This window comes from Centrocercus urophasianus, unplaced genomic scaffold (genome assembly GCF_019232065.1).
Source record: "Centrocercus urophasianus isolate 14NV4802_14NV808 unplaced genomic scaffold, USGS_Curo_1.0 seq_1177, whole genome shotgun sequence".
NCBI classification, from domain to species: Eukaryota; Metazoa; Chordata; class Aves; order Galliformes; family Phasianidae; genus Centrocercus; species Centrocercus urophasianus.
The window spans coordinates 27713-39639 of NW_024884339.1; the positions used below are offsets into that span (position 1 = coordinate 27713).

At 45.3% G+C, this 11927-nt stretch overlaps 1 long non-coding RNA gene across 1 annotated transcript; it reads left to right on the top strand.

Moving 5' to 3' along the window:
• Nucleotides 1–11467: 11467 nt before the first annotated feature.
• On the top strand, nt 11468–11894 carry LOC122155491. The gene is made up of 3 exons (XR_006167261.1): nt 11468–11532; nt 11622–11680; nt 11865–11894. It is a non-coding gene; the product is annotated as an uncharacterized LOC122155491 (long non-coding RNA).
• Nucleotides 11895–11927: the final 33 nt, after the last annotated feature.

Genomic DNA, 11927 nt, shown 5'->3' on the forward strand with positions numbered 1-11927 from the left:
AATAGTATTTTATTGTAACACCTTCCGAGATAGTTCTGGTGCAAAGTGACATAGCTAACACTGCTAATCTGTCTATTGATACTAATCATTCTCCTACCACCCCTAATATGGATTGAAAAGAGTAGTTTTTTATCTGCTGAGATAAGGACGAAGTTAGTAACATAAATTGATGTCTGGGCAACAAATTGAGTGCATGGGCCTGCTGTGTTTGCCTTTACCACTGAATTTGTTACAGTGGTATAACTTGTAGGAATTGTTTTATTGCTGTTTTGACTCATTCGGAAACAAATTTCAGACTTATAAAATTTCAGGCCTATAAAAATGAATTTGTTTTGGAAGATTTCAGGTGCTAAGCTGCCTGGCATGAGTCTTACTCTAATACTGAATAATTTAATGTGAAGCAATAAAACTTTTAAAGTGACAAGATAAGAGTGTGGATGTAATGACCTTGTCCAGGTCTTCCATCCATTTCCAAAATCAACAGAAGTGCTGCTGTGGTTCCTCATGAATAACGGTTTTAGAACAAGAACTTCTGCCTTACATAGGACAGCTGGAAGGCCATTCTTCTAGGACAGGTTTTCTTAGAGGCATCGGAATGCAATATTGCAGTGATCTAATGGCTTAAACCAAGCCCTTCTCATTTCTGATAATTTTCTATAATGGAAAAAGATGGAAGAAGATTTGAGCTCTTACAGGAAGATGAAGGGATTCATAACCCTAGAGATGTGAACACGTAAATAGTACCTGAATTAACCAACAAGAAGAAAGGAGCAATGGGTCTGGAGAACTTGTCATTATTTACAGTCACTTCAGGGACATCTATTGTGCCCAGGAGGGAGAAGCTGGGGATCTCCCAGGGTCAGGTGGCAAGAAAACTCCCTCCTGGCTGCAGGTGGGGGAGGAGAGGTGTGAATGTCCTGCAGGGACCAGCTGCAAAATGAATGACAAGAAAAGAAAAGGGTGACTCTGCAATCTGGGTTTGTAGTTGTGGGGAAGAGATCTCATGCAACACAAGAGAAACTGGTTTTTTTTTGGGAACAGATCAAGCAGGGAAACGTGACAATATTATTTGCATGTGTAAGCGAGCCCTGAGTATCACTACACCTTTCCCACCCCCACTAGACTTGTATCAACAATTCAGTTACTGAGTGTACTTTTTGGTTCCCTCTGGGCTGCTGTGTATTTTTCTAATTAAGCATCACTTGGGCATCAGTGCCAAATTTCCACTCGTAGGATAACTACTGGTTGATGAACCTTTGCAGTCTGTGAGGAATCTTTGCCAGCATGGAGAATGGGGTATGTGGAAGTTCAATCTATCAGGAAACTGACACTGAGTCTGGAACCCAGCTTTAAAGACTTCCGTATCATATTATGGAGTCTTATAAATGTATCACATTCAGTTGTTAAATGTTTAGGGTTTTTTTTCCCCCATAGGCTCTATTTGGAATGCTATTCTAGGACCTCATTACTCTGCTCATTGGAAACTCCCTGTACAGGGATGTGATTTTCCTTTGGTACTTGTAACTGCCAGCATGTGAGCCTTCAGCCGAGCACAGCATTCATGGTGACAGTGGTCACAGTGAAAGATTCCTAAAATCAATAGGAGAGAATCTTCTGTGATGTGAACGGAAGTCTGCATCCTCTACTTAGCTCATCTGAAAAAGAGGATAGAAGATAAAATCTCACTGACTTTTTCTGGCATGAAGGTGATGGTCACATAGGATAAGGGATCTGTTTTGGCATCGAGGTGCCAAGAACGCTGCTGTATGCACAAGTGGCAATAGGTGTCAACTTTGGATGTGAGATAGGAGGTTGCAGTTGATAGTAAACAATCCAGCATTTCACAAAGGTAGTAAGCGAAAGCAACAGTGATGCTCCTTGTCTGATGAATGCATCAGTTAACAGGGAGTCTTCTATCACCTGATTTGCCCTTTCAGGATGGGGCGGTGCTTTTGGTTCCTGCACCTGAAACATGTGAAGTAGTATCCAGAAAGGAGGCTGCAGTACTGAATGCCACATTCTCAGAAATATCACATTCTTAGAAAAGTCGATGGCTGATTCCATTTCTTACCAATAACAATAGCCTTGCTTTGAAACAGCAGACATGGAAGACACTGGCTGTCTCTTTGATTCCGTGGAGTGTCATGCACTTGATACTGTACACTTCTTTACAGCAGTTCATCTCTGTGGTCAGCAGTTGGATATTCTGTCACTGTTGGGCTGTGAACGAAGGGCTCTGTTAGCTATCACTTCTCTCAAAGCTGCCTGGATTTTTGCCTGCTTGTGAGACCTGGTTTCATTAGGTAACAAGCAGTCCCAAATCCAAATCCCACATAAGAATTCTTGTCAGTGCTCTTTGTGCACGAGCCTTCCTGCTCCTGCTGAGGTCTGACGATGTGTTTGATCTCCACAGCTCTCCTTTGCATCGTGCCTCAAGCACCTTACATAGATTCATTGTGAACGACTGCAGCCAGCTGTTCACTGCCTCTGACTGCAGGTAGTCAGCAGTTTGGAACGCTGCAGAAGTTTGAGACCTGCTGTGCATCTCCCTGTTGACTTAATTTATGTTTACCTCCATCTAATGTTACGTTGTTTTCTTTCAACTTTTCAACAGCCGTATGCTTTCTATTTTTCAATTTTCCATTTTCCACATCAGTTTTTCCTTCAGTGATCTTTACTGTAGTCCTGAGAAGCTTTTATGGTCAGTTGTTTGAACCTCAGCTGCCCTGCACACAGAGCTTTCATGGGATTTCTGTCAACTAGAAGCAGAAAAATGCAGGTGATTCCAGGCTCTCTACTCATTATGCCTTAAGTTTAGGATCCCTGCACCCCAAGTTTTTGCCAGTATTTACAAATCTGTGCCAAGTGATATAGCAATGTTTTGCTGTATATCATATGCTATGTACGTTACCATATCACATGTTACATATAATGATTGGTATCTTTACTAAGTCAAAGGAAAATAAGATCATAAGCTCCAAGTACTTACTGTATTAATAACAATTAAGCATTTCACACTTTCGTCATAATTTACTGGTCAAAATAAGATAATTCATGTGCTGTGTGAACTATACTGAGATACATTGGGGTTTCGTTACAGACTTGCTGGGATTTGACTCGCCCTCTAGAACTTCTGAACACTGATGTTGGATGTGTTCCATTTTTTACATACATATCTCACTAAAATCCAATTTTGATTTTTAGAATTGAATCACAGTGGCAGTCTTTGGCTTTCAGTCTGTCTCCTTGTCACTGAGCTGGCAAGTTAACGGTGCCAGGGTGGAGCCCTCCAGCCCAGCTGCTCACCACATGGGCCAAGCTGCACCCAGCTCCTCTGCAGGCATCCCTGCCATGGCTCAGGACTCAGCTCAGTCCCAGCTATAACCACCAAAGCAGGAGAGCTGCATCTGTGCTGTCAGAGTTTTAACAGTGTGAGCACGGCCAGAGTATGGCAGTCAGCCCCAGAGTGTGAGCACTAGTACAGTTTGGCTTACTAGCACTGACAAAATTCAAAGCAGAGGGAAGTAGCAGCAAGTTCTGCTTACCTGATACTGGAAGCCAAACAGTTAACTGTCTGTGATTATGCCATGCCCTGCCCTCCTGCGGAGCCCCATGCTGGTGGAGGCACTCAGCAGCCCCTGAACGGCTCTCCTGCAGGGAGAGGAAAAACGTGGGGCTGCCAATGGAGCTGCAGGCTGGAAGTACCCCAACAGCCTGCCTCAAAGCTGTACTCATGCTGACGAAACCCCGGGACAGTGGTGGGCCAGGAATCTCTATGGCCGCTTCAGCTGGAGATTTATCTCATTTTATTTGAGTTTAAATTATTTGGTTTAAAGACCTAAAGAAAGAAGCAGGACTTAAGACTGCTAATATGGATTGTTTCTTTTACTACTTGAGAACTTAAGAGAGCTGAGGCACTGCCACATGATGAGAATTTAATAGTTGTGTTGTGGGTTTTTTGTTTGTTTGTTTTAAATTAGACTACGTACAGGAGTACCTTTTACTGATTTGGTTGGGGATTTTTTGTGCTTTTTTTTTTTTATTTTTTTATTATTATTTTTTTTTTAAACGTGGGCTACATTGAAAATCAATTATAAGTAATAACTTAAACAGCACCAGAACTTGGGTGTGTGCAGCTGAACTCAGCTGCCTGTTTTGCTCACGTTTGTCAGTGAGTTGCCTGCAATCCAAGGAAACAAAAATGTTGGGCTTTAAGACCTGGCTGCAGTGCTTAACCTTCAGCAACCAGAAACACTGAGGCTGAAACCTCAGCCGAAGCCTCTCTCATTTGAAATTTCTGATTCTAAGCTTTGGGATAAACCAGTTCTTTCATAGCTCAGGCATTTACCTGAAGGATGCAGGGCTGGCAGAGTTTTCTTCCGGCATGCCAAAAGAATGTCCAATTCTTTTAACCTTATTTTTTCCAGTTTTTTAAATAGCTTCACGCTGGCTCTGGAGTTTGTTATAGCACTGGTGTTCTACCCCTGACTGCTTGTTCACCCACGGCTTTCTGATCATCTCTGTTCCATGTTCATCTCATAAATACAATGAACCCAAAGCTCAGAGGCCACTAGCACTCTGGGAAGGATTTTTGGTAGTTGTTAGTCAACTCTTTTTTGCTTATACAAAACAAATTTACCAGAATTCTCTGAAACTTACCTGTGGGCTGAAATTTAAGCTTTAAACTGAGACGTTAATATAGGTTCTGATGCAATTTTGATTAACAGGATCCAAGTGATCCTTTCTTTGATAGTCAGTGTGCTATGTGCAGTGTCACCTCAATTCCCCATGAGCAATTCCTCCCGCAGCTCAGCAGAACAGCACACCTTGTTCTTCTCCACCCCCCTGATTTGTATGAATTGTGTTAGATTACATAGGAGAATTTGTGTTTTCTATTTTTATTTCTCAGCTTGTGGGAATCTGATTTTTTTTTTTTTTTATCTAGGAGAAAACAAACTGTGTAAGCCTCAGCTTTCATTTCTAATAAATGTCTTACTGATAAAGCTTAAAGCATGACCCAGCTGTTCTGTCAGACCAAACCTGCCTGGCATGCAAACAGCAAAAAGGACGGTATTTCTGGGTGAGGATTTTGGAAAGTCCCAGCCCCTCAAGTGCTGCCATGCCAGTGTGGTATTTGAATATTTAACAGGGTGTCTCAAACACCATTTGTATGTACACAGGAGGCTCGATGAATCTCACGCACTCATTTGGCTCTGAAGACACTTTCAAACACATACAAAAATGCAATACCTGGACTAAATAGATGCATTTCTATCATGGCTGCAGTAATGAACTCCAAAATTAGAAGTGTATTAAAAAGAAATACCTGTGCATTTCTTTAAGTGCTCGGTCTAGTCATCGTAAAACATCTTGTTTCTTTACATTAGTTGATGGAGTTTTAGGATTATTCAGTGCTTTTCTTACAAGGGCCTGCTGAGAAGCAATTAGGAATAGTGAAACTTGATGCTGAAAGATCAAGTTCAATTACTTTTTTATTTCATCTCAGAAGCCTGAGCTTTAATAAAACCCACACGTGCAAAAAGCTGCAGCTTGTAAAAGTTGTGGAGCACACTTCAAGAGCACCTGTCCATGAGACACTGACCCCAAGTGAGAATGCCTGTAGCAGAGACTGTAGCATCACTTGTAGATCCCTGAAAGGATATTCAGGTCCCCACAGCTATCCATTCTCACTTGGAAGCCGCAGAGCTGCTTGTCTTACTTGCAAACCCGATGCAAAAAGCGTTTCCAGAGCATGCTTACCACATGGACCCCACCAAAATGGCGGCCTGCCCCTCACACAGCAGCTGTGTGGTTTTTATCTGCTTGGGTGTGTGGGAAATACCAGTTTAGTTCAAATTCTTCCCCACGTAGGTGAACACAGAAGAGAAGAAAATGTGAAGAAATGTGGATCCACAGCGCAGGATTTTCTCAGAAGGTTTAGCAGTAAGTGGAGATCAGGACCTCAGCGATGTGTGCTTCGTGGATGACTGACAGATCACACACACTGTGCCAAGTTGGCACAGCCAACCAAGCCGTTCAATGCTGACAGCATGGAAGTCTTACACCCTAAGTGCAAATATTGGTACTCCTCACGTTACATCGCTGTTATTTTGGGGAAAGCAGATATTTCTACAACATAGAAATAAAACCACGTCACAGCTCTAAATGAAAATCAAACGACATTTGAAGGAAAGACTCGGGAGAAATGAAGCACCGCCTCAGCGCCAGCAACGCAGTGATGCTGGGGTGGATCACACTAATGACCCTTCCTTCTGCATTCTGCTATCACGGGGTATTCCTACCTCTAAGTGTCAGCTCTTCGGACTGCTAAAATCTCTGCCCTGGTGATTCTGAAGCAAAATATATCTTATATCTTGCCTCCTTCACATTTTTAATTCTACTTCCTCAGTACTTAATTCTATTGCCCAGAATACTTTTTCTTGATCCTAACTGCTTTCCTCATATACCTCTGAACTATGATTCTTTGGGGATAAGGAGAAAGAGTCAACACAGAATTCCAACGTAAGGTGTACCATCAGTTTCATGTTAGAGTTCTAGGGAAAAAAAATCCCATATTCTCAACGGTGAGTACATAATAAATAGAGCAGTCTTTTTAAAAAGATTTATGACCAGATATCAAATTTAGCCTGTCTTAGGAGCCCAAGAGGAGCATAACTGACTCACTTCTTCTGACAGATCATTTTAAATGTAACATCACAAAATTTTACTAACATTGATCTTCCACTCTTCTCTGGGCAGATGTTTCTCACGGCCTCCTCTGGTTTTATCTGAACTGCACTGTGCATATCTGCAAACACTGAAATATTTTCCTTCGGCCTTTCCTGTAATTATAAGTGTATCAGACCGTGTATCGGATAACAGCATGGCAGAATCTGTGGAGTAATTACATTGATGTTTATCTGTAACAGTCCACTGCATTAGCTTTATGGAAGTTCCACGGCTATACCACTAGAAAGTACAGTAACTGCAACTGGTTTTGAAAGTTTTCTAGGAGTGACTTAAGAAAATAACTGCCAGTATAGAAAGCAACAGTGTAAACACATCTTCCTCCTCCTCCTCCTCGTTTGCTTTTGAGTATGCCTCCTCTAAAATACACCCTGTATGTTTGTTTTTTGGAAGTCTCACTTAAAAAACAAACAAACAAACGAACCATAACCCTTAAAATTCTGAGAAAACTTTTGAGATGTCATATGGGCATGAAACCAAAGACGGCAAAGATCCTAAACTCTCAGTGAAGAGCAGCCCAAGGGCCAACAGTTCAGCACAACAGTTCAGTCTTTTTGTTGTAACTGTGTGGATAGTTTGGCAGCGTATTCAGCGTAGGAAATTGTACTGTCAAACTGATTCGGTAACTTCCATCAAAACTCTGTTACAAAAAACAGGGGGACAAACTAAATGACTACCAAAAAAAAAAAAAAAAAAAAAAAGGGAAAAAAACCCTTAAACTAGTATAAGTCCTTTATTCAGTAGGAATTGCATAGGTCTGATTCTTAGTTTCTCTGCCTAACGGATTTTTTTTTGAGTCCATTCAGAGATTTAATAATGAAACTGAAAGAATGTCGCAGTTGCTGCAATTTACATGTATTTGGGTAACAACAGGCTGCAGAGAATGAATTTCAATCAGACTCATTTACTAGTCAAAATACAAATGGCAGATAGATCTAACTTGAGAAGCTTGATGGTATAATTCATAATGTATTGTTTATTTTTTATACACAAATGTCACGTAAAAAAACCACAGCGACGTTTTTATAAATGACTTGGCTCTAGCTCTTCTGCCTATGGAAGATTACTAATAAACATATTAGAGGTGAATCGATCTGCATACTTTTATAAAACACGAATTTGCCAATGATGATGGTACTTTGAGTAGCATAGATTTCTAATCCTACGGTGCTCTCCACCATCATGAGAAGAAAACAAAAGGAGAAGTGGCTTATTCGGGGCTGAGCGGGAAGGCACCTACATTCTGTGCCAAAGGGTGCACTGAAAAATGTAGAAGAAGGCGCAGGATTGAAGCACATGGCTCGGAATTTGGTGCCTGGTATGAGCTGGTCATACCGGCTACACCTGCAGTAAGGAGCTCTGCAGTGGGGCTCAGCCAGGTCACCAATACAGCACGCAGAAAGGATGCATTTCAGGCACGAGGCATAAACAAGTGAGTATTTAATACCATTTTGATGTGAAGCTATTTTGTTAAATTGTAGGTTATTATTTAAAAGTGCAGAAGGCATTTACTCACGGAGGCACTGTATTTTGGCACAGTCGGCTCTTTCTCAGGTGGAGAACATATACAATAACAACAAAACAAAGTTGGCTGGCTCCATAGTAACATCCCTGTCTTCTCACCCTTGAAAAATTAATGGTTGGCTTCAAGAGTAAGAACCAACACTCACAAAAAGATGAGCAACTGGTGGTGATCATTCCCAATGGGGGGAGGGGGAGGAAAGGAGGAGAAATGAAACAAAACAAATCGACTAAGGAAGCTCAGTTAATGTTTTATGTTGCTCTCAACCCCCAGCCCCCAATATTGTGCTTCAAATATTTAGCTACATTGTCCGGCTTAGCGATTTACAAACCATAAATACTTCCCTTTGTCTATAAAGAAAAGCCCAGATTTCACAAGAAACAGAAAGCCTTTCACATCGAGAGCTGCAGCCAGCAAGCAGCGCACTTTCTGGTTACAGCATTATTAAACTACACTGATAAACTAATATGGGGAAAGAAAACTAATTAAAAACAATAACAAACACACAAACAAACAAAAAACCCAACACAAAAATCAGGAAGAAATCAAAGATACTACATTCTTGTTTCCCAAAAGCAAAGAGTAATTGAAGGACATTTGCTCTTAACATATCTGTATTAGGATATTTACACTTACTGAAGAAGGGGAAAACAATGAGAATAAAAATAAAAATAAAAAAATAAAGAAGAAAACAGGCCATGGCAGCAAGTAGAGGAAATGTAAAAACCTTTGGGGCAGTTCATAAGTGACTCAGTTTTATGTCTCAGCATTATTAGCAGCAAATTCTAGTAATCTTTCTTTTAACAACATTATTGCAGTGAACGTATGTGAATATTCCCATTTGAAAGTCACAAAATGCTGTAACACTCTTCGTACCTGCAGAAAGAATACGCAGTGCGATCAGTGTTAAAACAACTGAATTACCAGGTTAAAATAATCTGAGATTTTCATTTTTTACTCAAACGATTCTTATACCCAAAAAAAAGAATTCATTTTTTTTTTTTCCCACTAAATAGAGGTATTTCAGAGTGAAAACGTCTTGTTAAAAAACATTAAATCTCCGTGATAAAACAGCAATGATGCGTTTGTACATAAGGATAATGCAAGGTGACAAGATCACACGAAGGAGGGGGAACTATTTGAAAGCACAACACTTGAGACCACAAAAATCAGAGTCGGGGTTATTTTTCTCCATGTAACAAAAGCATCCTCAACTGAACTGCAACAGGCAAAAAAATAAAAATCCCATTAATCCCCCCCAAATTAATGCAGTATTTATTGCTGCTGCAGGAATTCTTACAACCGGCCTCAGCACGTCTCACCAAACAGCTACAACCCTGCATCTTCTCTTGTGGCTAGCGGGGCTTCACATTAAGCCACAAATAAGCAAGGAAAAAATCGGATCTCATCAGTAAGAAGAAGCGGGATGTGCATTTGTGAGAGCTCTCATTAGGTGCCGTCTGGAGGACTGCTGTTGGTCAGGCCTGAGTCAGGGACTGGGATTCCATTTTGGGAGACCCTCTAAAATATTAAATCAGAGACAAAACCTTTATTTTAGCATCAAAACATTTCAATTTTGTGGCTGTATTTTGAAACACATCACGGAAAGTTACGAGCCGCTGCAGAACGACCAAGCTCAGTATATCCACAGCAGTTTTCATCTGCTTTCAGACTCTTTAACTGTTACAAATCCCCTCTTCCTCGTCGCGTAGTTGATGCTGCACATAAGTCTGCTTTCCTATATGTAAACATCAGGGGAAATTAAAACGTTAATCGCAGCATTCACGCAGCCCTTTGTTGTGAGAGCCACCTCCGAGAGACGTTACCGCACGCGTCGTACAGCGCTAAGAACGACTCGAGTCACTTCATTTCATCAGCCTTTATTAGACGCCGGAAGATCTAATTTTGCCATTTCGATTCGGCCGAAGCGTTTATTTAAAGAGGAGCCCAAAGACAGAACGGGGACTGTTACAAAAGGGGAGACGCGGACATTTTGAGACGCACGAAACGAGGGCAGCTCCGGACACAGCCATCAGAGCGCGCTCGGGGCCGGGCCCGGCAGCCCCGGGCACGGAGGCAGGCAGGCGGGCAGGCAGGGCCGCGGCTCGGGCCCGGCGCGCCACGAAACCATCACCGCGGATGGCTGCGCTTCGCGACAGCCCTACTTACCGGGCTGGGATTATGATCTTCGTCCATTTGCATTTATTTAGCCTTTTTAAATAGAGGGTGACCACGGCCAGGCCTTGATTTATCTGTACCGCTTTCGTCCCGCTTTGGCCCACGCGCGCCCGCAGCCCGCAGCCCCGCGGCGGCTCCGCACGGCCGGCAGTTACCTTACCGAGCGGCGAACCAAGGCGCCACGATCGCTCTGGCAGCGCTTTTGTGCGAGGAGGGCAACGATTAGGGAAAAAAAAATAAAATAAAATAAAAGCAAGAAAGAAAGAAAGAAAAAAAAAAAATTAAAAAAGCGATTTTTTTTTGTTTTTTTTTGTCCTAAAAGCAGCACCAGGAACCGCAGCACCGCGTCACTTACGCGCTCCGACGCCTCGCGGGGAGCCCGCGGGCAGCGGCAGCAGGGAGAAGGAGGAGGAGGGTCGCGGTGCCACCCGCCCCCCACAGGGGCCGCGCTGCCCGGGGGCGCCCTGCCCGCTCCGCTCCGCGCTGCGCCACTCCGCTCGGCCACTTCCCGGCTCCCGCTGCCCGCGCGGCCCCGCCTCCCACCGCCGCGCGCCGTATCCCTCCGCGCTCCGGCCGCCCGCCTGCTCGGCGCAGAGAAAGCGGCCTCATCCCGCCCGCCGCCTTCCCGCCCGCCCCGCCTCCGCCGCTCCGACATCTTCTCCCCGCGCGAGCCGACCGGCCCGCCAGTCAAAGCGCTCCCTTCGGTGTCGGCTCGGCGGGGCGGGAGTCGCGGGCCGCCCGCCCTCCTTCCCCGACCGGGCGGCGGCAGCTGCGTCCAGGGACGCGGGGGGAGGGGCGCTGCGGGCGGCGGGGCTGAGGCGGGGGGCGCGGAGCGGAGGAGGAAGGGACTCTTTCTCCGGGCGGAGGGATCGCGCTGGCGGCGGCTGGCGGTGGCGGCGGCGTTGCGGGCGGCCGCGAGTTGTTGTTTCCTCCTCCCGCCGCCGCGCTGCCCGCGGGGCGAATGCCGGAGCCGAGGCGCTGCCCGCGGAGCCGGCGGTGACGGGCGCGGCCCCCCCGCACCTCCCGCTTTCCCCTCGCCATGTCCGGGGACGGCGGCGGCAGGCACACGGCGGAGCTGCGAGCGGGTGAGTGCCGGGCGGGAGGGGGAAGAAAGGGCGGGCGGGCGGGCGGCGGGGCCGGGAGCCGCAGCCCTCACCCTGCCCTCTCCCCGCAGAGCTCTACTTCCTCATCGCCCGCTTTCTGGAGGACGGGCCCTGCCAGCAAGCGGCTCAGGTAGGGACGCGCGGGCGGACGGGCGGGCGGATGGCGCCGGGCCTGGCCGGGGAAGGAGGAGGAGGAGGAGGAGAAGGAGGGGGGGGGGAGCGGCGCGCGCCCACCGCCCCTCTGTCCTCCTTCCTAATTTTTGTCTCTGTTTCCCCCTTCCCTGTCCCCCGACCCCCTTTTGTTGCTGCCGCAGGTCCTGATCCGAGAAGTGGCGGAGAAAGAGGTAAGCGCGGCCCGCCCCGCCCGCGGCCCCCCC